The 24,247-nt window shown below is 35.3% G+C and overlaps 1 protein-coding gene across 4 annotated transcripts in view; it reads left to right on the forward strand.

Annotated features, from left to right (window-relative positions):
* The window catches only part of TENM1 (teneurin transmembrane protein 1), an 839,058-nt gene that overhangs the window by 594,108 nt on the left and 220,703 nt on the right, over positions 1 to 24,247 (forward strand). The gene's annotated exons all lie outside the window — the stretch shown is intronic.

Genomic DNA, 24,247 nt, shown 5'->3' on the forward strand with positions numbered 1-24,247 from the left:
CCAAGGCTTAAAAAATCGAGGGGAGAACAGTACAGAGGTTCTTGGAGACTCTGAAAGAAAGCTGCTTTTGGCTCGCCACTCTTTTATCTTTATGAGGACTCTTATACTCAGATTATATAGTGGTAGTCAGTACTCTAGCTAAAATGCCCTCATTTTAGGCAAGAGATACTGTACAAAAGGTCCTTTTTACACTCACTTCATTGAAACTATACCTAGAAACATTCACTTGTATCTCATTGAACAATAACAATCATATTGCAAGAATCAGTTGCAAGTAAGAAGGGAAATACAGTCTTCATGTGACGAAACATCAAAACGATTAAATAACAAAATTCTACCCATGCTTTCAAGTTCCCCTCAAACCAGCACAAAATAACAATGTAATCAATTATGATTCACTGCATACTCAAAATAAACACAGATGACAGAAATTTAAATTTGTGTTGGAGTAGGTAGTATACTTTGACTAAGTACCTTCTTCAAGATCTACACAGAAAACTAACTGAAGTATCTGGTTATTAATTTTTATGTTGATTGCATGTTAAAATATATTAAATATATTGACTTAAATAAAATACAATATTAAGAAAATTAACACCTATGTTTTCTACTTCTTAATATGGACACTAAAATATCAAATATAATAATCCCTTTTCTTTGAGCTCTGCTATTCATTATAAAGTATCATTGAACAAAAATTCAGATGCTTTCTATGTTGGCTAAGATTAGAGTTCAGAAACAGTTTATAACCTACTGAGTTCATTTAGTGTTTATGACAGTTTGAATGAGATGTCTTACATAAGTCTCAGGCCTTTGAATGCATGATCTTCAGTTGGCTGTCATTTAGGGAAGATTAGAAAATCTGACTTTGTTGAAGGAAGTATGTTACTAGGTATGAGCTTTGAGGTTTCAAAAGAACCAATGTATTAAAGGTAGTTCTCTCCACTACATGGTTGTAGTTCAAGATGTAAGCTTTCAGTTATTCCTGCCACCATGCCCTGTCATCATAGATTCTAACCTTCAGGAGCCATAAGCCCAATTAAATGCATTATTTTCTAAGTTGATTTGGTCATAGTAGTGTTTTTCATATATGCATGTGTTTAGAGAGAACCAAATAGTATTAGACAATATGTCATAGAGTTCATCCCTGGAGAAAACTCATTTTGCCTCTCTCAGTAGCCGTTAATTGTCTGTAACTGCTCACAAGGTGTGGGGCCCTGTGAAACTTCCCCCATATACTTTGACATGTCAACTCAAGCTAGATACTAGGAAGAGAGGACTAAGTAAGCATCCTCATTTTAATTTTCATCAGTCTATTGGTAATGAACAAGCCTTCTTCTCCTTCTTGAGGCACATGAGAACGTGATTGAAATGGTCTGTGAGATTATGGCCTGACGGTACAAGGTAAAGACACTCACTCCATACTGAACTCAGCCCTCTTTTGTTATTGGTTTAAGCATAAACACAAACAAATTCTGGAATTGTTATTCCAAAATTGAAATAATGAAGACAACATTCATTTTGAGTGTTTAAAGGGTCTATCTTAAATAAAGTAGTTTAAAATATGAAGTTAATCCTAGACAATAAAAATATACAGCAAATAAAATCTATAATTACCCCCAGAGTGGATATAGACAATATTTCATAGATTTATCCTTGAATGAAAGCACATATGTAAATAGATAATATATTTGTGTGAGGAGTTTTTCTTTGAGTTAATATTTCCATCACTAAAATATTGGTGTCTGGGCAAACTACCTACATATTGTTTAAACTTTCTGGTAACAATAAACATAATCAGCCACAAACATAGAATGTAGCTCTTAGATATGATGAACAAGGAATAGAGCGTGGATAAACATTTAAAGATAGTTTTAAAAGGACCCTACATGTAAAAACATGTATGCCACCTGGCAATAGTTATAGAATGACAGAGGGTAATTAGTTCCAGATCATTAAGAAACTAAATCAGGACTCAAGAAAGACAGTCCTATTGTGCAAGTCATAATTCAACAGCATTCTACCTAATAATTTCAGTGTTTTTAGTTATTTTTGTTTCTGTTTTTTGTTTAGGATCTTATTCTTTTGTAAGCATTTTTTTATTTTTTTTACATATATGTTTATATTATTAGACATATATACAATAATCTACATAAAGCAAGAAGAACCAGGAAACAATCAGGAATTATATAGAAGTTACATTCATAGTGTTTTGGCTAATTGCATTTGGCAACCTTGAAGAAAATATCTTTTCTGTCTTAGTGAGTCTAAAAATCTGAATGACAATCAATATCTATCATATCTGATCTCTGTCAACTTAAAACATCTATCTAGACTTAAAAACATCTTAACCCCTAATCAACTAATTTTGTTTTTAATATACATGGAAAATAAATGATGCAAATCCCTCATTTATGGGAAGAAAACTATACTAAAAACAATGTCTTATCATTACAGAACTATGAACAGAAAGTATAGTGCAAGTAACCAGGTGCTTACCTATGGAACTCCAAACTCTGATATTTCAGGAAAAAAACCCTTTGTTGTTAAAGAATCCTTTGGTTATTCTAAGAACCCATTTAATTACATATATTCACTGAAGACAATATTAGTATATTATCTGCAAAATATTTAACCTCCATGGCTGTAATTGATCCAATCTAGCAAACAAAATTCTCTGGTTTCAGAGTTTGTAGATTTCTTGTTTTCTGCTTTCTGAACCATATCATCTGCATTATAATAGGCCTTATATTAATTTAATTGATTTTTAACTAATTAGTGAAATTTTATATACATATATATGGTGATGTATAATATGATGCTTGGGTGTATGCATACATCTTACAATGACCCAATTGAGCTATTTGACATATTACCTCACAAGGAAATCAATTTTTATGATGAGAACACTAAAATCTTAGTAATCTTCAATTAATCTTATAGTTGTTAACTATCATCACCATGATATATTAACAGGCCTCTTGAACCTATTTGTCATATCTTATTCCATTTTAATGATTGCAATGATGATTATGGTAATTATAATAGCAATTCTATCACATTTATTGAACTTTTACTATATACAAGCTTTACAAATATTACCCATTTAACCCTTATGAAAAGTCACTATTTGCAATGTACTTTCTGTACAATAGTTTTACTACAAAATATTATGGAGAAATAGAAAATATCCTATTGGGGATAAAACACAAGAAATACTACATGTATTAGCTTCCATCAAGAAATTCACAAGGAAAATTCCTATATTATAGATTTTTAAACAACCTTGCACAAGGAAATCTGCCTAGGAGACTTTCCCACAAATCTTTGATTAGGAAATTCTGTTATTGCCTCACATTTCTTCATATCTTATAGAAGTACTAGTATTCTTAGGAACATACTTTGGGACAAGATTATATAAAATGCTACTAGTAGTTTTAAAAAGAGAAAATAATAACTTAGAGATTTTCAACAGCCTTGAATCACATAACCATTAAGAGACAGAATTTTTTAAACTAAGCTAAAGCTAAATTTATTTCCAAAATGCATACTCATTACCAAACTGTACAGGGTCATATATTAACTATCATATATTACTTAGCAGTTATGATCAAAAGGTTCTATGGATTCTGTCTCTAATTCTTGAAATCTCTGTGATATAAGTGTGCTTATCTCTATCTCCTAAATGAGAAAACTAAAGCTCAGTTAGATAGTCTGACTTCCTGAATTCTTTTTTTTTTTACATTATTTTTTATTAATTAAACATTTTTATTTTTTACATATATATTTATATTATTACACATATACACAATAGACTACCTATAGCAAGAATAACAATGACACAATCAGGAATTATATAAATGTTACGTTTTTAGTGTTTTGGCTATTTGTATTTGGCAGCCTTTAAAAAAAATCTTTCCTATCTTGGTGCATCTAAATTTCTGAATGTAAATCCATCTCCATCACATCTTGTCATTATCAACTTAAAACATCTATCTAGACCTAAAAACATCTTATCCCCTAAACAAGTAAGCTTCATTGTAAAACTAAGCTACTTGATCTTCAACCCCATCAGAGACCAAAGAAGGAATAAACTTGATTACCTGAGTATTGCCGGGAGTGCAGATTAGCAGCTTCCCAAATGAGAAGGTGACAGAGACAGTTTTCTACATGAATAGTCACCCAAAACTCTCTATTACATTAGAGCATCTTCTTCAGCCTTCTGGCCCAGTATATCTGATAGACATATTTGTGAGGCAGGAACTATTGAGGACTTGCTTACCCTGTCTTGGCAGAGTTTGGCCATCAACTCTTAACAAGGAAGCTTACAAAGGAGTATCTGTTTGGATGAGAATTTGGTTGTTTCTGATTATTTTTTTTAAACATAAGCCAAAACTCTTAACATTTCAATGTTTACACCTACAAAAAGGTTGTGATATTGATTTTAAAACTTTCTGGTCTGTGACAGCTAATGAAAAAAAAAGTATTTCACAAATAATAATAAAGTGTATCAAGCCAGTATCTTCTGAAATAAGTGTACAGTGGCACTTGTCGTTAGAAGTATAGGCCATGCATGAATACATTGGAAGTACATATGAACTTAGCATCAATCAAATTTTAGCCCTCATTTGAAAAGACGACTGAGGGGCAAAAGATAACGTACAGGCAACTAAACCCACTCCACATGAGGGAAGTTATAAGTTCTCTGAGGGTCTTAGCATGGTATAACAAAAAAATCATAATTACACAATAAAACACACCTCAGTTTATTTGTTGCTAGCCTCCTCACCAATTAGCTACATGACCTTTGACCACTCACTTAGGTGAAAAATGTATCTAACACTCCTCTGCAGGTTTGTAGTGAAGATCAAGTAAGATAATGTATAGAAAGAAGTAACCCTGACCAGGTACTCATTGCACAGTATCTTCATTCCTTTTCCTTGGATCTTATAAAGCAGCACACTTTAACCAGCAAAAGAGAGCTCTGCCAATGAGCAAGCATCAACACAACTGCATAAATGCGCCCAATGCTCTCTGCATCTTCAAGGGAGCTGAGGTAAAGATATATGATAGTCCCAGGCACTTAAGAATTTGTTCCAAAGCATCTATCCTCAAATGTTGCAAAAATACTATGTGCCACTGTGAATGAAGAGCCCTGATAGACACATTATCAATTTCAAATAAGTGTTAGTTATATACATGCCAAATTTAAATATATATACTTAGGTACAATTTGATGGAAATTTCTCTATTCCATACTAAATGTTAGTAAAATAATCTCAAGGGCACATTCAACTATGAATAACATTTATTTTCTAAGCACATGCTTCAGTCACAAAGACATTCAGCTTTTGCACATGTAAACACATTACAATAAGAAGACATGAGCATACCAAAAAAATCCCTAAATACACTCATAACCACACTCATATGCATATATATAATCAAACTTCAGTCATTTCTATGCAAACATACACTCAGAATCTTCACACTGTATTGTTCATGCTGTCATACTACCACTCACATGATTCTGTACCCATAAATTCAGAGACACACACTTGCCTACTCATACACACCCATGGACATCTGCACATTGCTTGTTCTCTCTGTCTCTGTCTCTGTCTCTGTCTCTGTCTCTCTGTGTCTCTGTCTCTGTCTCTCTCTCTCTCTCTGTCTCTCTCTCTCTCTGTCTCTCTCTCTCTCTCTCTCTCTCTCTCTCTCTCTCTCTCTCTCTCTCTCTCTCTCTCTCTCTCTGTGTGTGTGTGTGTGTGTGTGTGTGTGTGTGTGTGTCTTATATATGCTTAAGGAAAATCGTTGTGTAGTCATTTCCTAATCCTAAAATGATTTTGAATGTTCATGGTTATTTACTTAACTTAAATCAGATAATTTCAAGGCTCTAAATTGTATTCGTGGCCTTTTAAAACTTAACTGTCATTCCATCATGGTAAACAGTATATCTTTAAAACTGAAGTGCTCTGGGAAAAAATATAAAAATTTGTAATAGTTGTAAATTGGTATGTACACTGTAGAGTGATTTAAAATCATTAGAATGATGCATTTTTTTAAGTAAATGCTTTGCTAGAAAATGAGTAAAGCAGTATCGCACTGTATTAATGGAGCTTGAAACATCTTAAATTGATTTTGAAATTAAACACCAGAAATTGCAACTTGAAAAAATAATTAGGTAAACCATTATATAGCAATCAAAAAGAAAAACCTCTTGAAATTTAGGAAATTGCAGATTAAGGATGCCAGTCATCCTGATTTGGCAAGGGCAAAGATTGTCAATGAAGAGAAAATATATGCTACTTAAAATATTCTTTTTTTCATGGATGAATCCATGTTTATTATTTTTATTAAAATAGTATATAACTGCCCTTTATATTTATATCTCTATGTATATATAGATTAATATAGCTCTCAGACATCATAAGAAAAGAGGTTTCTTTGTGCAATGGATAATACTCAGTTAATACAGAATCATGGCTGTTCAAAGTGCAGCAAGTAAATATTCTTAAAAGCTGAATTAGACCTAAGGTTTGTTATTTATTTTGGTCTCTAGTCTTTTATATTCTTATTGCATATAAACATAAAATCTCCATTCAGCAAAGGACTTACAAATATGTAATCATTTAAGTATTTGATCATGGGAGACTTTTACAGAAGACACATTTCAACACTGGACAGAAAAAAGAGGGTCAAAATATTCACTCTCTAGATATATAGTTGATATCGGTTCATCATTTGAAAGACAGATATAATCTCAAATTGCCATATATAAAACCCCAATTAGATATCCCTGAGTCTTTTATTTATTCCAACTGTTTTTAGGTCTAAACATTTTGCACAGAATAAACTTCACTTTTAGTATTAAAGCCAAATACTTTAAAAGGAAAACATCTCCAAACTAAAAACACTTATATCTAACAAACCTTGCAGGGAAGAGATTCATGAAATCTTTGCAATATTCCCTAGATTTATCTATGACATCTATTGAACCCAATCTCTGTTAATACTATGATTGTTGCATTTTTTTTTCTGTCTTATTGAGTCTCTGGCAACTACTTGTCAAATGAAGTAACAATAAATAATATACCTCTTCCTTCTAGGTCATTCCTTCTATTATTATTCAGTGACATAATGATGACATTTCATTCTTTTGATGTAACTTTAATTGTAGGTAATAATTACCACCATAAAAGAAGCCCTGGAGAGACCATGACTCGTGATGTGTATGTGAAAACAAGCTGATATTAAGCACCCACCTTATGAATCCTGTGCCTTGTGGGAACAAGATACCCAAATATAATCACAGTCCATGTAGTGTTTCTAAGTAGCTACTTAGTCACATCAGTTATTAAGAACTGCAAGAAAAACAGTCACAACTTAAATGTGTGACAATATCACAACAATAAGTTAAATAATGAGGCATTTTAAATGTCATGTACCCATTATTAGTGTTTGTGCATCATTTACAACTTATGATTGAAAAGTTTAAGATATGGGAGGTGTTAAAATAAGTTCCTAGTAGCAAAACAAAGTTTATAGAATACATAACAGAAAGAAGTATGTCAACATTTCAGAAGTGGATTTTGCTAAATTGGAAAAAAAATCTTTCTTATTCTTTTATTTTATTTATTAAGGACTCGGAGGACTTAGAAGTGACAAAGCAGCCAAATTTAAAATCCTAGACAAAAAGATTCTTAAGGACATGTTATTCATTCAGAGAAAAGAGGGTTCTAAAAACACTGAGTAATGTTGTTCAAGTACTTGAAGAGCTCACAGATGGGACATAGTGACCAGGACTTCTCCAGTCCCATAGAAAACACAATAAATAGCAATATAATCAAAAGAAGTTATGTTTGGCTACACAGAAAAATGGTGCTGGGAAAGAATAATGTAGATTTAGGAGCATCCAGGCAGTCTCCTTAATGCCTAAGGATTTGCTGACTGTACTCTTCAAGTCCTTTGTATGATTTAATCTTTCCTTATAGAATAGAAGGTGTCTCCATGTTCAGAACATTATATGTTTTACTACAAGCCATCCTGAAGTCTGTTCAGAGTTATTTTGGTAGTCTGTAGGAGAGCAGTGGGAAAAAATGATCAATTAACTGTTTATCTGAAAAATACAAGTTTAAAAAGATATATTTTAAACTTGTCATACTGGCCAAAGATATGGAGAAACAGCTGTGGTTTTACTCAGTATTTCTATACAGTGGTATGGTATTTTGACAGTATCTATCAAAATTTTAAATATATATAGCCTTCCTATTAACTTCATTTCTAAGCAATATTCTAGAAACATACAAGCACAGTAGAACATTCCAAAATCAGAAGCAATCCAAACATCAATTTTAAAAGTTTGAACTTTGAAATATATACATACTATGGTAATAATAAACATATGAGTTTACAGGAATGAGGTATTTCTGTGTGGATTTAGCAGTATGTTTGGAAACTATTTACATGTTCTGGAAACAGCATGTAAGAGTGTATTATTCAAACTAAAACATGTCCAAAACTTACACACACACACACACACACACACACACACACCAGAGAGAGAGAGAGAGAGAGAGAGAGAGAGAGAGAGAGAGAGACAGACAGACAGACAGACAGACAGACAGACAGACAGACAGACATACCGACACAGACACAGAGAAACAGAGACACAGAGACAAAAAGAAAGGGGGGAGTCAGGTACAGATGCCTAAAAAGGATATTTATAAAACAGATACTGGTTGTTAGTCTGGAAAATAAAAAAATAATTGAAAAGTTAAAGTATATTAGTATTCTATTGTTAATGTTAAATTTTACAATATAACTGTTTAACTTACAGTAGCATGTGATTAAAGACAAACAAATAGAAATTAGAAAGCAAATATATGATACAGAAATAGAGACAAAATTTGCAAATAAATATTTGTGACATTTGAAAAGGAAAAATTCCTAGACCAAAGCTTTAAAAAGGCTGGTAGCAACAGAATTGCAGGAGACAAAATATAATGGGGAAATACCTACACTTACAACATTAAAACTAATCACAAGATTAGGTAATGTGCAAAAGTTAGAAAAAATGCATTTTTGTAACTTTGAGATAGTGGATAAAGAATTGCTCTACCAGGGACCAAAATGAATTATAAAGCTTTAGTAAATTAAACAAGTTGATATTGGCACCTGAAAAGTTACATCTCAGAATAAGACCGACAATCTAGAAAGCAACCCAAAGAAGATAAGAATTCAGAATAAGATAAATCAGTACAGAGAGAATGGATGGCACAATACTCCAAAATCCATTGTATAGCCACTTCTTCTTGAAAATCTGACTTATTTCCCTGAATAAGCAGAAAAGTAATAATCACAATGTAAAATTACAGAATTAGAAGAATAGAAGTAATTCTGTAAGGGAAATTATCAGTGCAACTGATTCAAATATACTGTGAGTTCATTGGGCTCATGAGTCTCTGGGCTCATATTTTTACTTAAAACTGTTGCTTTCCTGTGATTACAGGAAAAATGAGGGACCATTAGGCTTATGAATAGAGTCCAGGTATTCTTTTCCTGGACTAGTCAATTCTTTCCCATTTCATTGATAGTTCCTTTTGTTTCCTCCAGTGAAGTTGTAAAGGGTAGTATCATTTTGTTTGTTTGCCCAGGAATTGGAATTTTAGATGTGAACAGAACCTACAGTTAAAACTAACTTGTGAACTACTTTCCTTTCTGGGGGGAAAAAAAAAGAAGAAGAAAGAAAAACCATCATCGTTGTAACAGGAAGAAAAGCTTAATTCAAGTCCCAGGAGATTTAAAGGAAAAATTATAGGCCAGCAAGATGGAAACCCCAAGGTTTCTGGACCTTGTCCAAGCTGTACCAGAAAGCCTAATGCAGGCATTCATTGATTTGAGAGATAAGATATGTCAAATGTATTAGAGTTACAATGAGGCAACCTACAAGGCAGAGGCTAGCTTGCCAACCTTTACTTGATCATTTGCTGCTAGATATTACTGGCAAGAGGGTCAGAAATATTACCTCTTCCCTGCCCCCTTTCCTCTCTGTTACAACCAGTCAATTCTCAATTCCCCTCAGCTTCAGCTCGTTACCTCAAAAATAAACCTACAGAAAATTCTGCCTTTATTACACATATATCATTTTCCTTATACTTGCCACCCACTTGTCAACCTAGTTAGCCATGAAAATTGGGGAATGATGATTAGAAGTCCATTAGTATCCTCTTTACCCAAGTCACCTTTATTATTTGGACTTCATGTTTTTATTAAAAATTACCTTATAGAAAACATGGCAAGATTTCAGTCACCTTAATTTTTATGAGTAAGGAGAAGAAGGAAGGAGAAGGACGGGGAGGGAGAACAACAACAACAACAAACAAACAACAAACAACAACAGCAAAAAAACAGCAAAAAAACAAGCAACTCAAAATTGGTACTGCCAAGGATAAACTTTAAATTTGTAGTAGAAGTGAAACTTTATTTCCAGGGTAACCTCCCATGGTTGTTCACCATTACAAGCATCATTTACCTCGAAGGATTTTTTTTCCTAAAAATAGGGAGTGATTCTTATTATATCATCTTCAGACAGGAGCACATAAGGCAGGCAGTTTTCCTTCTTCTTGTTTTTCCTTTGAATTTCTGTTGTTTTCTAGTGTACATAGATCAAAAGTCAATTATTTGTGTAAGAGCTTTTCATTGATCTATCCCCCAAGGGCTAGCTGCTAGACACTGTGCTTAGATGCTGCAGATATAACAGTGAACACCCAAAACTGTTTCCTAGCATCACAGAATCTAGGCTCTAGAACAGCACAGTTTACAGAAACTATGTATTCTCTTTCTATTGGAACATTCTCACAAGAGTAAGCATTCAAACACATTTCTTAAAACTTTATAAGATGGCATGTTTGGCCTTAGAATTTCTTATGTTTGAATATACATTAGGAGTAATGATGCTTACTGTGTTCATCCTTAGCCCAATTCCGATACACAGAGTCTGAGATGAGGATCAGGTACCACCATGTTTAAAATACTACACAGATGATTGTAATATATAGGTAATCAAAAAATATTTTGCATATTTTAAGTGTTTTGTCTCTAGACACAGAAAGCAGGTGTTCAGCATCTTCTTAATATAAGATTTCTAGATGTAGCCTTAAGTTGACTAATTTTTGGTTATTTTAGTACTTTGAGTTTTTTATTAATAGTCAGGTGTTGTACAATACATCAGAATAGATATGTGGCCAATTTCAACATTTAGATGCTCAGTTAAATAACTGAGCTGTTGATAACTGCTGGAGGTTAACAAGGTTAGGCAAGACCAAAATCTGGGAAGTCATTTTTTTTTCATTCTTTTCTTATCATGTTAATGAAGATTAAACGGTTTACAGAACCGGTTTACAGAAAACGGTTTACATCTCAATGTTGGCTGTTAATTGCTGCAGGAAACTTTATGTCTCATCTTTAAAGGGTAATAACACTACTTAAGGATAAAATTTTATAGCACGTAAACATACTTGATATGTCTCTAGTAAGTGTTTAACTCACATCATTGTCCTACAGTATTCATCTAAACTTGAGAATAGTTAATACACATTCAACAATCAACTAACCACTGTAGTAATAATTTGTCAGTAAGAAGAGACAAAAATATGTCTAGAGAGATGGCTCAGTGGATAAGACTGCTTTCTGTACAAGTTTGAACTTGCAGCACCCATGTAAAAGCTGGCATGGTCATGAGTGCCTGGAACACCAGCATAGCGGACCAGAGACAGACAGATCCTCATGGCTTACTGGTCAGCAAGACTAGCCAAAATGGGGCAAGCTCCAGATTCAGTGAGAGATCCTGTTTCACAGGAATAAAATGAAGAATGATAAAGCAGAACATCCACCATCCTTTTCTGGCACAGACATATGAAGACACATAAGTCACATCTGCACCCACACAAAGAGACACACAAATACATAAAAGAGAACAGGCCTAAGGTGAATCAGGTGATTCCTGCGTTATCATTCTCTTCACCATTTACTTCCTATAAAGAGTTAGGCGTGTTGGATTATTTTTTATAATTTCTTTAAGGTCCAGAGAGGTGGCTCGGCAGTTAAGAGCACTTTTTGCTATTGCAAAGAACCTGTGTTCGGTTCCCAGATTCCACATGATGTCTTATATCCATCTGCAACTCCAGTTCCAGGGCATCCAGTGTCCCTTTCTGACATCCTTGCACACCAAGCATGATCATGATACAATTGTATGTCACGCAGGCAAAATGCTCATTCATACACATAAAATTAAATAAGCCTGATAAAATATTATTTTATTTATCACTAATAGTGTGTGTGTGTGTGTGTGTGTGTGTGTGTGTGTGTGTGTGTGTGTGTAAGCATGAGCCCATGTACCTTAATTTGTGCATAGAAGACACCTTTGAGGAATCAGTTCTTCCCCGCTGCCTTTAAAAGAGATACAAATATAAAAGTAAGCTCTTTAGGCTTGAATAGCAAGTGTGTGGTGGTCTGAACAAGATTGTCGCCCCCATAGACTCATAAGCTTAGGGAATGGCACTATTAGGAGGTGTGGCCTTGTTGGAATAGGTGTGGCCTTGTTGGAATAAGTATGGCCTTGTTAAAGAAACTATGTCACTGGGTAGGCTTTGCAGTTTCAGAGGCTCAAGAAAGGCCTAGTGTCACTCAACCTCCTTGCTGTCTGCTCATCCAGACATCATCTCAGCTACCTCTCCAGTGCCATGTCTGCCTGTGTGCCACCATGCCTCCCACCATGACAATAATGGACAAAACCTATGATGATTAACCCAGCCTCAATTAAACTTTTTCCTTTATAAGAGTTGCTGTGATCATAGTGTCTCTTTACAGTAATAGAAACCCTAAGACAAATTGTCTTTAACTGATGAGCCATATTGCTGTCCCATACAGTTAGCTTTTGAAAATTGTTCTTGCTAACTATAGTACAACTTGAAGTTTATGGCATTGCATTTTAAAAGCTCTCTCTAATCATTATTGCATGTGATTAAAACAACCCCATGAGTGAATATTACCATTTGATGGAAGAGAAAATCCTGATTCACTTAGGACAAATGGTTTGCTCAAGTCCTGAATACATATTCGGTTTCTTTAATTAGCACATTTCTTCATGTACAGGCTACTTAATGGCTGAGACCATGCTTGAGTGTCAATATGTGAATCAATTCAGCAGCCTTTCAGGTCAAGGTTTATAACCAAATATATATCATGCAAAAATACCACAGATCTATGCACTCAAAGCTACCTCAGCCAACATTTTCTTAGCTGCTTTGCCTATCCTATACCTAAAACTACATTTTTATATATAAATAGTAGACATTGATCTTTATATTGCCATTAAGACTCATTTCCTTCTTCCTTCTGTGGGAGGAACAAAAACTTAGAATGCTGTTGAGAGGGTGACTTTTAGACACAACATTGGGTACTTTCCAGATTGATATTTATTCCTGGAGCTTTTCTAACATCGGCACCATTCTGCTCTTGAAAATGCCTTTATCATAACTTTTTCCATTGGGATGTTAAACCTAATACATTATGAAACTAAGGTACCAGTCTTTGCTAAGATTATATAGACATAGATTGAGAGTCATATGACTTCGGTCATCTCCTATCTCAATTCTTGTTTCCTTCCCCTCAACTTCTTTAGTTATATTTATATCTCATCTATATATACACCTTTAACCAAATCCTGCACATTTTAAGATGGAATCAATTTCTCTTAGTGTCTCCTGTTGGCCTGGTCTTCTAGTTACTTTTCAGTACCTCTAAAATTATCAAGGCATCTTTGCTTCTAGCATTAATAACCTGTGGTTAATCTCCCAAATGTCATCCCACAGCTTCTGCTCCAATTAAGTTTAGTCTTATTTTATATGTTTGACATAGAAATAGAAGAACGTACTTTGCTTTCATGGGCCAGCAAGCATAACCTGGAGCTTCTTGGGAGTCAGACATGTTAACTTCTTAGGTGTAATGATATATGTTAATTTCCAGATTGTATTGAGATTCCACATATTGGCTGTCAGGGAAGAGTTTTGTTCAGGACTGCATTCTTTCTATATGTAATTGGGTTATAAAGGTCAACACCTAGCATTTGTAGATCCTGGAACAAAATGCAAATGGAAAGTGGTTGTAACCCTATTCTCCTGACAGTATTATTTTGTTCCACATCTTTCTATAGTAACCTTATTTCAAATAAGATCTCTCACTCAACACTGAAGGGAACTTTAAATAGTAAAGAGATTTTTACTTGGTACAGATAGTATAAGACAAATATCAATAGCATCCACCCAATTGAATGGAAAAATATATTTTATTTTTGTTCAGGCTGTAGGAATAAAATCGATTTTAGGACCAGTAAATTTATTTACTACCCTTCAGAAAAAGAGAACACTTCTAAAGTTTTATCATCCCATATGTAAACATGAAGCAGATATTGGAATTTGCTTTGTCTTATAGCCAGTAAGGAGCAGGTAGATAGGTATTAACATATCTGAACAGATGAATGAGAATGTGGTGGATATATGGGAAGGAAAATACGAAGATGGAAGTTATAAAGTCTAATCAGGCTAATAGCTCTTCCTATTGTCCCCACTTTCCAATACAGAAACAACAACAAAAATTTAGTTCTAGCTGTAGTTATGTGTCCTGTTGTAATTTAAAATCAAATACATAGCACAATGACAGATCTCTTCTTTCTTGGGAATTTGCTGGGTAAAAAAGTTAACATACTTTTGCAATCACAGTTGGAATGAATGACACTATTAGAAGCAAAAAAACTTTGGGTTTTGTCACAAGAAAAAATAATGGGCCGGGCGGTAGTGGCACATGCCTTTAATCCCTTTAATCCCAGCACTCGGGAGGCAGAGACAGGCAGATCATTGTGAATTCGAGGCCAGCCTTCAAAGTGAGACCAGGGCAACCAAGGCTACACAGAAAAACCTTGTCTTGAAAAACCAAAAAGAAAAAAAAATGTTGCCATTGATGTTTGCTGCAGAATACTTCCTAACCAATAGATTCCATTCTATTTCAAGTCCAGGCTCCTTCTATCAGTAAGGTTGACTGTTTTCAGTACTGTCTAGATATTCATTCAAGGTGATTATTATGAAAGGAAATGAGGTGTATATACTTTGGAAAACTCCCCTTAAGTGATTTAGATTGTGCATGAACACATAGGATAACATACCTTAACATTGCTGTTTGAATAAATTTTATTTTGTGCCTAAATAGTGTATCTTAACAAGGCATACACATTTATTCTTTTGTTCTCACTGACAATGTTCTTCAGAAAGTCTAGTGACATGGAACGGCCTTTGTCATATCCAAACGGATCATTTCCTTCTGTCCATAATCCAAAAACAGTATTGTTGTTATCTGAACCAATCATATTTTAAAATTCAGCAAGGCTGAAAACGTACAGGCATATTATATTAAAACATTTACTCTTGCATGCAAGTCAAGTTGCTTAGCAGTAAAGAGGCAGCTGTGGAGTTCAAAATGAATCTAAAAATGTGTACCTACTTTAGAAATTAGTTTCTAAAGCATGCTGTGCACCTGAGACTTGGTATTCATTATGGGTGACATTATGTGCACCTAATACATTGTGACATGAAAAGTCACAATATTCTTGAGGATTTTTCTGTATCACAGTGGGAGAACCAAAGGCTGGTTAGTAGAACAAGAAACAAAGAATGGATCTTTCTGTGATGTGTTCCCATTTTAGATTCCATTTTGCTTCATGACCCTGAAACAGATTATTGGTCTCCTTATCTTTAATATAACAAAGATTCTTAGGCTGCATCTCTGCTTTGCATGTATATTGGAGACACTTGAGGTTGAATGACTCTCTCTACATCCTGAGGTTCTTTAAAGGTGCCTTAGGAGCTTCCAAGGAAGCAAAAAACAAGTTCAAGGGTCTTGAAGCTAGATTTTTCAATTGGATAAAATTATGCTTTTTATACTAGCACATGTTTTATGGCGTATATACCAAGATTCATATTGTTTTCACCTTTATAATGCGATGCCCTTTTGTAGTTAGAAAGATTATATGATTTGTTTTGTCTAAGAAATGTGAAATGGTATTGTAGTATCTGACTGGAAGCATTTAAAAGCATTGAAGAATTATTCGTGTTCATTTAGACTGCCTTGTAACACACTACAAGTCTCATATTTAGCATCTCCTTTGGAACCAGCATACTCATGTAGCTAAAGGACAAATAAAGGTCTGCTGTATACAGCCACTGCCATTAAGAGGTCTTTATTTAAACCTAATCTAACATATACTGACTAGGGCAGTAGCCTTTCAAAGCTGCTGATATAGTGGTGCATCTGAACCTGAGCCAGGAGCCCTGTGTATTGCTGTGTCTCTGCTATGGACAAGCCTGGGGACTTTTATGAGTTTTGTTGTTTCTCTCTTTCTCAATGCACGAATAAGCAATCTACATGCATCTTAGGAAATAGCAAAGATACATTTAAAATGAAGGTAAAGAACTGTTTTATATGTTGTAGAAATGATAGATAATATAAATGTTTGAAAAAAACATAACCCTATATCCTTCTAAGAAGAGGAAGACAACCAAATTTCTAATTTTTTCCCAAAAGTACCTAAGTGCCTTCTTGGCAAAGAAGACCTTGTGCCTAAATCCCACTAGTTCTTAGTTCTTTTCCTTTTTCATCAGGTGTATATTTGTTCTCTCTCTCTCTCTCTCTCTCTCTCTCTCTCTCTCTCTCTCTCTCTCTCTCTCTCTGTCTGTCTCTCTCTCTCTGTCTCTCTCTCTGTCTCTCTCTCTCTCTCTCTGCTCTCTCTCTCTGTCTCTCTCTCTGTCTCTCTCTCTCTCTCTCTCTCTCTCTCTCTCTCTCTCTCTCTCTCTCTCTGTCTCTCTGTCTCTATCTCTGTCTCTGTCTCTCTCTGTCTCTGTCTCTCTCTCTCTCTCTCTCTCTCTCTCTCTCTCTCTCTCTCTCTCTCTCTCTTTTCCTCCCTTCTTTCTCCTTCATTATGTGTGTGCTTGTGTATGCGTGTGTGTTAATGTATGTGTGTATAAAACACACAACATGTGCACGTGGAAGTCAGAAGACAGTTATCATGAAGCAGCTATCTCCTTCTGCAATGTGGAATCTGGGGATCAAGCTTAGATCATCAGGCTATCTCACCAATGTTTACCAGCTGACACATTTTGCCACCCTGGCTGATTCCTTTTACTAAGTAAATCTTCATTAAGATATTATTCTTGTGAAAATTTGATTGCATACGTTTGTTGGGGGAAAAAGTGCCACACTCAACAGTTTAAATAACAAGAACTTTAGAAGTAAGAGTTAATATATTCTTTCTAAGCTATATTAATTTGCATCGCATGGAGGATAATTATTTCTGAAGTCTTACCTCATATTGTTATAGTACAAACAGAATTTGATGATATTTAGAGCTTATGCACTGTCAGTTTTCTGAGTTAGTTTTAAATAATACAACCAGAATGCTATATGATTTGGAGACAAACGATTCTGTCTCTCTGATTCTCAATTATCAAAACAATATTGTTACCTGTCTCTTCCATGTTTACTGGAGTGATGAAAGCATGTGACTTATTGTGAGAAAGGTCTCCTGATAAACTTATTATAGAAAATATTAATTAGTGATCTCAACATGGAAATGTTGCCATTACCTTTATTGCCTGCACTGTCCTTGAATTATGCCAGGATAAAGTCTATACCTGAAGTTTTAGTAGCTACTTCAAAGACTATGTAGTTATAGTAATAGTCCTATAGTTCCTGCTTCTTTGGCTCTAAGCTTCAATCTTATATTCAAGGGTCATAATACTTAGTGATAATATTGCTTTTTTATTTACCCCAGACGATTCATTTATCCATGTCTTAAGCCTTTGTGTCCTACTGCACAGTATGCTTCCTTCTCGTTTCACTGTAGTGAGGACAGTTAAGGGTTACATAAGCACAAGATAAAGGCAAGGCCAGGTTCTATCTTTTGTTTAGTTACACCCCTCCTTCTGCATTCACTAGAAATGATGAAATACAGTTCCTTTGGTATTGCCAAGGTTCGGATGAAGCATCTTAAAAGACCTGTTGGCTGAAAGTTGAGCCTCTGGAAACCACTGTCTTACAATCCCACTTGCCTTTCTCAAAACCAAGTGCTTTAAACACATGTGAGAGAGAAAAGAGCAGCAGCGTTTGGGGAATCTGAAAATCTGTCTCCTCCAAATGCTTCATTTTTAACGGCACGATCTTACAGATTTTTATTTCTTCAAAAACTATGCCAGTCTAATTTTCCAGCCTATCAGATTAAGCTGTTTTTCATTTGTTGTAAACGATTTCCCACAATATCCTTATTTGATCTGCCAACATGTACGATCTATGGGTCTTAAGGGGAATGGGGAAGGCAAGTTCTACTATTCAAAAACCCCTTGTGTGTTGGCCACAGCATAATTGTATTTCTGCTTTACACCTATATCATGGTTGAGTAAACAAAGTTATACCCAATGGTGAATGAATAATCCTTCTCTGTAGTATCAATTTCCAGAGTTTTGGCCCCATGAAATGAAATATCTGTTAGTATGTTTACCATTACCAGTCCAACTCATAAGACTGTATTGATTAAATTTTTGTACTGCAAAAATACCATTTTAAACCAGGGTGAAATCAATATGGGTGTGTATTTTTTATATACAAATTGGATTGAGCTCAAAAAGAATATTCTTTGTTGGAGCAAAAATAAATCTGGAAAGAAAATCTGATAAAGCACCCTGAAATGAAGGGAAAACAGTTTACCCTTCCTGGTGCTTCAGTCTCTCTCCCCTGACTATTAATCAGAGGCCAGCCCTTACTGTCTAAGTGGAGATTTCTGTTCTGCTCCAAGCAGATCAATGTTTGCACAAATTAGGACGTCAGATAACATCATCAGTGTGCAAATGCCTTCTTCAAATTGAAATGACACAATAGTATTCCTTTCAGCTCTTTGGGAAGCAGCACAAAACAGCCAGTGAGGCTCCTGAAGGCTATGTGCTTACTGTAAAGCACAGAAGCTCTTTTTCCTGGAGCACTTAATGCTTCAGAAACAGCCCACCAGATGGGGTAGGATTATTTCCAGAAAGCAATTAAGGCAGTTACTGGAGCGATGGTAAGGCATTGCTGTGAGTAAGCAAATAGCAAAGTTGCAGCGCCTCAACTTGTACTAGTTTCATTTGATTTGGTTAAAGCTGAAGTTCAGAGATAATGAATATGGCTGTGGAAAGCTGAAAAGTGATGTATATTAGCTCTGAATATGGACTTCCCATGCATGAGGAAGACCACAGCTTATTCCCAAAATAAGTTTCCAAGCCCTTGACTGAAACAAAAGACAGTGTTCTCTGGCTTCCTTGTAATAGTTGAAAGAAAGAAAGAAAGAAAGAAAGAAAGAAAGAAAGAAAGAAAGAAAGAAAGAAAGAAAGAAAGAAAGAAAAACGAAAGAAAGAAAGAAAGAAAAAAAAAGAAAGCAGGTTAGTATCATGTCTCAGGGCATCTGTTACAGAATAGCTCACACAGGAAGCACTCACTCAGTGTGGCTTGACCATGCCTTCCTATTGTCTCAGTTGAAGTACATGTCTATTACCCTCTTTGTATCAGCTAGTACCACCGTCTCATTTCAGAAAATACGAACTCATTCTTCTACTTATTCAGGCAACCCCTCCCCCGAAAAATAAACCCAAAGCACTCACACAGAATTATAATTATATCTCCTGCCTACATCTGATCAGTGAGCAAATGAAACTGACAGAATCTTCCAAATATATCCAGAAGCTGACGACAGTCTCTACTGGTATCATCCTAATCACCGTTTCCCATCATCCTTTGTTTTTATTATTGCAATAACCTCCTACCTAGTGACAGCATTTTGATTTTGTTGTTGTTCGTTTTGTTTTCTTGTTCGCTTAGAGTCCTTCACTCATGTGCTCAACATGCCTCCATGGTTTTCTCATATTCCTCCCCTGATGGCATCCTTATCACGCTCCACAAGACTCTCTCCCATCTTCAGAACTCTCGCACACATGCACACAATACCCTAGCCTCATCACCTTCTCTTCTCACTCACTCTGTTCCAGCTACACTCTCCTCAGTGCTAACAGTCTCTCAATTCAGAACCTTTGAAGCAACTGTTCCTTTTGTCCTCCTCTCAAAACCTGGAAGTGTCTCACATCTCCTTTGTGTCTCAGATCTACTGATCTATTATCAGAGAGGCTTTCTCTAAGCATCAGTGCAAAGCAACACCTTGCTAATCTCCATTACTAATCATTCTAATTTTCCTTCTAATCATTACACCAACAAAAGAGCCCAGATTTATGTATTAGTCTTTGTAACACCCAAACCAGCTCTGTTTACATACATGGAATATAAATTCCTCTTAAGATGGCCACTGTATCTTCAGTGACAGAGCAGTACCTAGAACATGCTGGGCCCCCACCTCCATTTGTCTTCAAATAAATCTACTAGTGTACTGAATGCCCAGGAGTTTGCATCATACCCGGTTTCCTCCATCCTCCTCTTTTTTCCTATTTTGCTTCATTTTTGAAATTATAATGTAATTGGATCATTTTCCCCTTCCCTTCCCTTATTCCAAACCCTCCCATATATCTCTCATTGTTCACTTTCAAATTCATGTGTCTATTTTCATTAGTTGGTATTACATACATATTTTTTTTTTCTAAAAGTACTGCTCAGTTTGTATAATGTTATGTGTATGCATGCCTTCTGTTGTGAAGCATAGTCCCAAAAGGCACATCTACAAATCATCTCCCCCACATAAGACTTAAGGAACATTGTGGAGGATTGGGCAGGAAGATTGGAAGAGTGAAAAGATGAGGGAATTTGCTTTAAGGCTGTGCTTCCTATTGATATCAGAAGCTACTCCTGTAAAATCTCAGTAACATGACTGCCTAAACTTGACTTGAACGATGATGATACCAATAGACATGCCATTGTGGATAGGGGAAAGCCCACAAAACCTCAACCTTCTTTTTCTCATTCCTCATTTTACTCTTGCTTTTCTTCGTGTGTGTGTGTGTGTGTGTGTGTGTGTGTGTGTGTGTGTGTGTGTGTGTGTGTGTACATATAATTTAAACATCTGTTACTGGCTGTTTATATACAACTTGTACATCTGTTTTAAATTTTTATTCGTTGTATGTGCAGGGGAGGGTGTTTTGCCTACATGTATATCTGTGCACCATGTGCATACCTGGTGGCCATGGAAGCCAGAAGAGGACATGAGATAGATACCTTAGAACTGGAGATTTGTGAGCATCCATGTTGAAGCTGGGAGTTAAATCCAGGTCCTTTGGAAGAACAATTAGTGCTCTCAAATTTTAAGCCATCACTCCAGTCCCCGTGCACATCTTTTAATAAACAAGAACTCTATGGAGTATATATTATGTCCATGTTGATAAATTAATACACTGCATCTTGAAAGTGTTTCATTTGTTCAAGATGGCATAATTAGTATCAGATTTGTGCTCTAACCCCTACACTTATTCTACTCTTCCAACCTTAAAGATTTCTTCAGTTGATCTACTTTTCTTTTTCCTCTCTATTACACTCCATGCAGCAGATGGTACAGTGATAAAATCCAAAAATACTAGGTCCAGACAAAATCTTAAGACTTAATAATTATGTTTCTTCCTCCCACTTCATTCATGCTTTTTGCATTGCAGTTTGTAAAAATATAGCTCAGCAATCTTAATGCTCACCCACTTCCACATGAGTGTAAGCTGCAAAAGGAAAACTAGAAACCTCTTCCCGTTTCTTTGGTCTAAGTGGAGCAGCTATAGTTCTCTAGATAAGAAGATAACCTTGGGTTACTGGGAAAGATTTTGGATTAAGAGAGTGTCAAAGGTTATTTATTAATGAAGAAAGGAGAAATAAGAGTATCTACTCTCTGTGTAGCCATTCGCCTTGAGTTTAAAGATTCAGAAAATGAAAATTACCTAGACTATTGTTAGAAGAAGAATTCACACACTATTTCCACATTTTAAACTTAATAAACCTGGGGTGGGACCCAAGATTTTATATCAGGAAATCTGTGGGTCCTACTTGCAAAGCTCTTTATCATCCAAACACACTAGGTTTTGATTAATAGCATGAGATTTTGTTGTGAAGGTGTCAGAGACATTATTTTTAAGGAGAAAAACATCATGTCACTTTACTTAAAAAGCTTGGAGAAAATTGGATTTTCATTTAGATACTGAAAATCATTTGGAATGCCTTGCAAAGTTCACAATTTAATATACCCGGCTGCAGTAAGAGTTAGACTTCTGAAGTCAGCAGAAGCAACGCAAGATGAGAAAAAGTCAGCTTTGTTTGATATATGATGACAAAAATATGTGTGCTAATTAAAAGCCTCACACTTAATGGGAACAGTGCATTTATTAATGATGCATGACATTGGCATTCCAGTGAAACCATAGATCATGTTCTATATTATCCAATGCATGGCATTACAATAAATACCCTGAGGATTAATAATGTTTCATTATGAAAAACGTCAGGTTTAAAATCATTGTTAGGTTACTGGGAGAGTAGCATCAGTCCTCAGATGCTGAAAATATAGACAAAACTGAAGAAACAGGGCTGAAAACGAAAATAGAAAAGCAAGCCAGAAATATATTTACAAAGTTTAATAATGTTATTTTAATCCAGGGAGGAAATACTAGACATTAGAGCATGAAATTTACTCCCAAAGTTGGCCTTCGATGTTCTTATCCCACAACTCCATATGATTACACCTGGAGTTGGTGGAGGGACTAGATCAAAGGAGAAAAGAACAGTATTCTTATGTATTATTCTTAAGGGAAAACTTTCTGCTGGACTTAGAAAAGTACAAAAGTCTCCTTACGCGCGTGCACACACACACACACACACACACACACACACACACACACACACACACACAGCCACCTAGTCATGACTAGTAAAATGTGTCCCTTTTATCATTGCTGAAAGAAAAGCCCATCTACTATGGTGAAAGTGGTATTGAACTTTAGAGAACACTTTGAAAACTTATATTCTAGATATTAAACTCCAGTTTTCTGAAATACAGCCTCCTTTTGGCTGAACTCAAATTGATTTTTCTAAGAAAATTTGGAGTCTGACCCTTTGACTTCACAACAATCCTTGGGGCTCTGTCCTTGGGGAATTTTTTAAGAGTCCCAAATATAAGATACATACTATTGGTCTTAAGTGAAACTGTGTTTTCTCTAGACCTGCAGAAACAGAAATAATGAAAGAAAATAACCTGCCAGCCAAAGTATTAAATGGTTTCATGGATGTCACCTATTAAAAGGAACCCTTCTAAGTAGTTATCTCATTTGACACATTAGAAAGCCTTGTTGCTTGTTTGACAGATTGGAAAGTAAGACTAAAATATCCCCCCAAGTCTACAGAACTATAGACTACAGAGCCACAATTTAACTGTTTGTATCTTAATTAGTTATTTTGTTGTTGCTATAACAAAATGTCTACAAAATCAGCTTTGGAAAGGAAAGGGTTATTTTGCCTTGCAGTTTGGAGAGACCATCCATCATGGTAGAGAAAGCATCGTGTCAGGTGAAATGGGATTGAAGTTGTCTATGTTGAAGTCTCCTTATGATGGTTGAGCAATACGAATGCCAAGTCAGAGCAAACTACATTCATTTATCAAGAAGACATTGCTAATTTTTAGTGGTACTATATTACTGATTCATAATATGCTAATTAATTTATATAAAAGAACTAAATTTAGGTAAGCCAGGGATAGTATTTGTGGTCCATTTTCCAAACGTTGTGAAATTCCAGGCTTAATAAGAGTCCTGTGTGGGACAGTCTGGACTGTGGACTAATTGGGATCAGAAGCTTTCTACAATGCTATCCTGGAAGCTGTCCTGTTCTGATGGGTAACAGCAACTGAGGCGCATGGGGCTGGCACATGGAGGTTGCAGGATGTCAGCATCCTGCATGCTAAGAGGAATGAATCCTGTCAGGTTTGATCCAGCACAGTGTCCGATTCTTTTGTTCTGAAAACATAATTTCTCATAAGCATTATACAATTCTAACATTATGATTGTATGAGATGTGCAGATGCACAGAGCAATTAAAGCTGGCTCTCTGCTCATTGTATGAGCAGGAGTAAGACATCTGCAAATCTTCCTTCATGCCATACTAAGAATGGCCTTTAATTATAAGCCACAGAGAATCTATGACC

Source organism: Acomys minous (assembly GCF_964271855.1).
Source record: "Acomys minous genome assembly, chromosome: 7".
Taxonomy (NCBI): Eukaryota; Metazoa; Chordata; class Mammalia; order Rodentia; family Muridae; genus Acomys; species Acomys minous.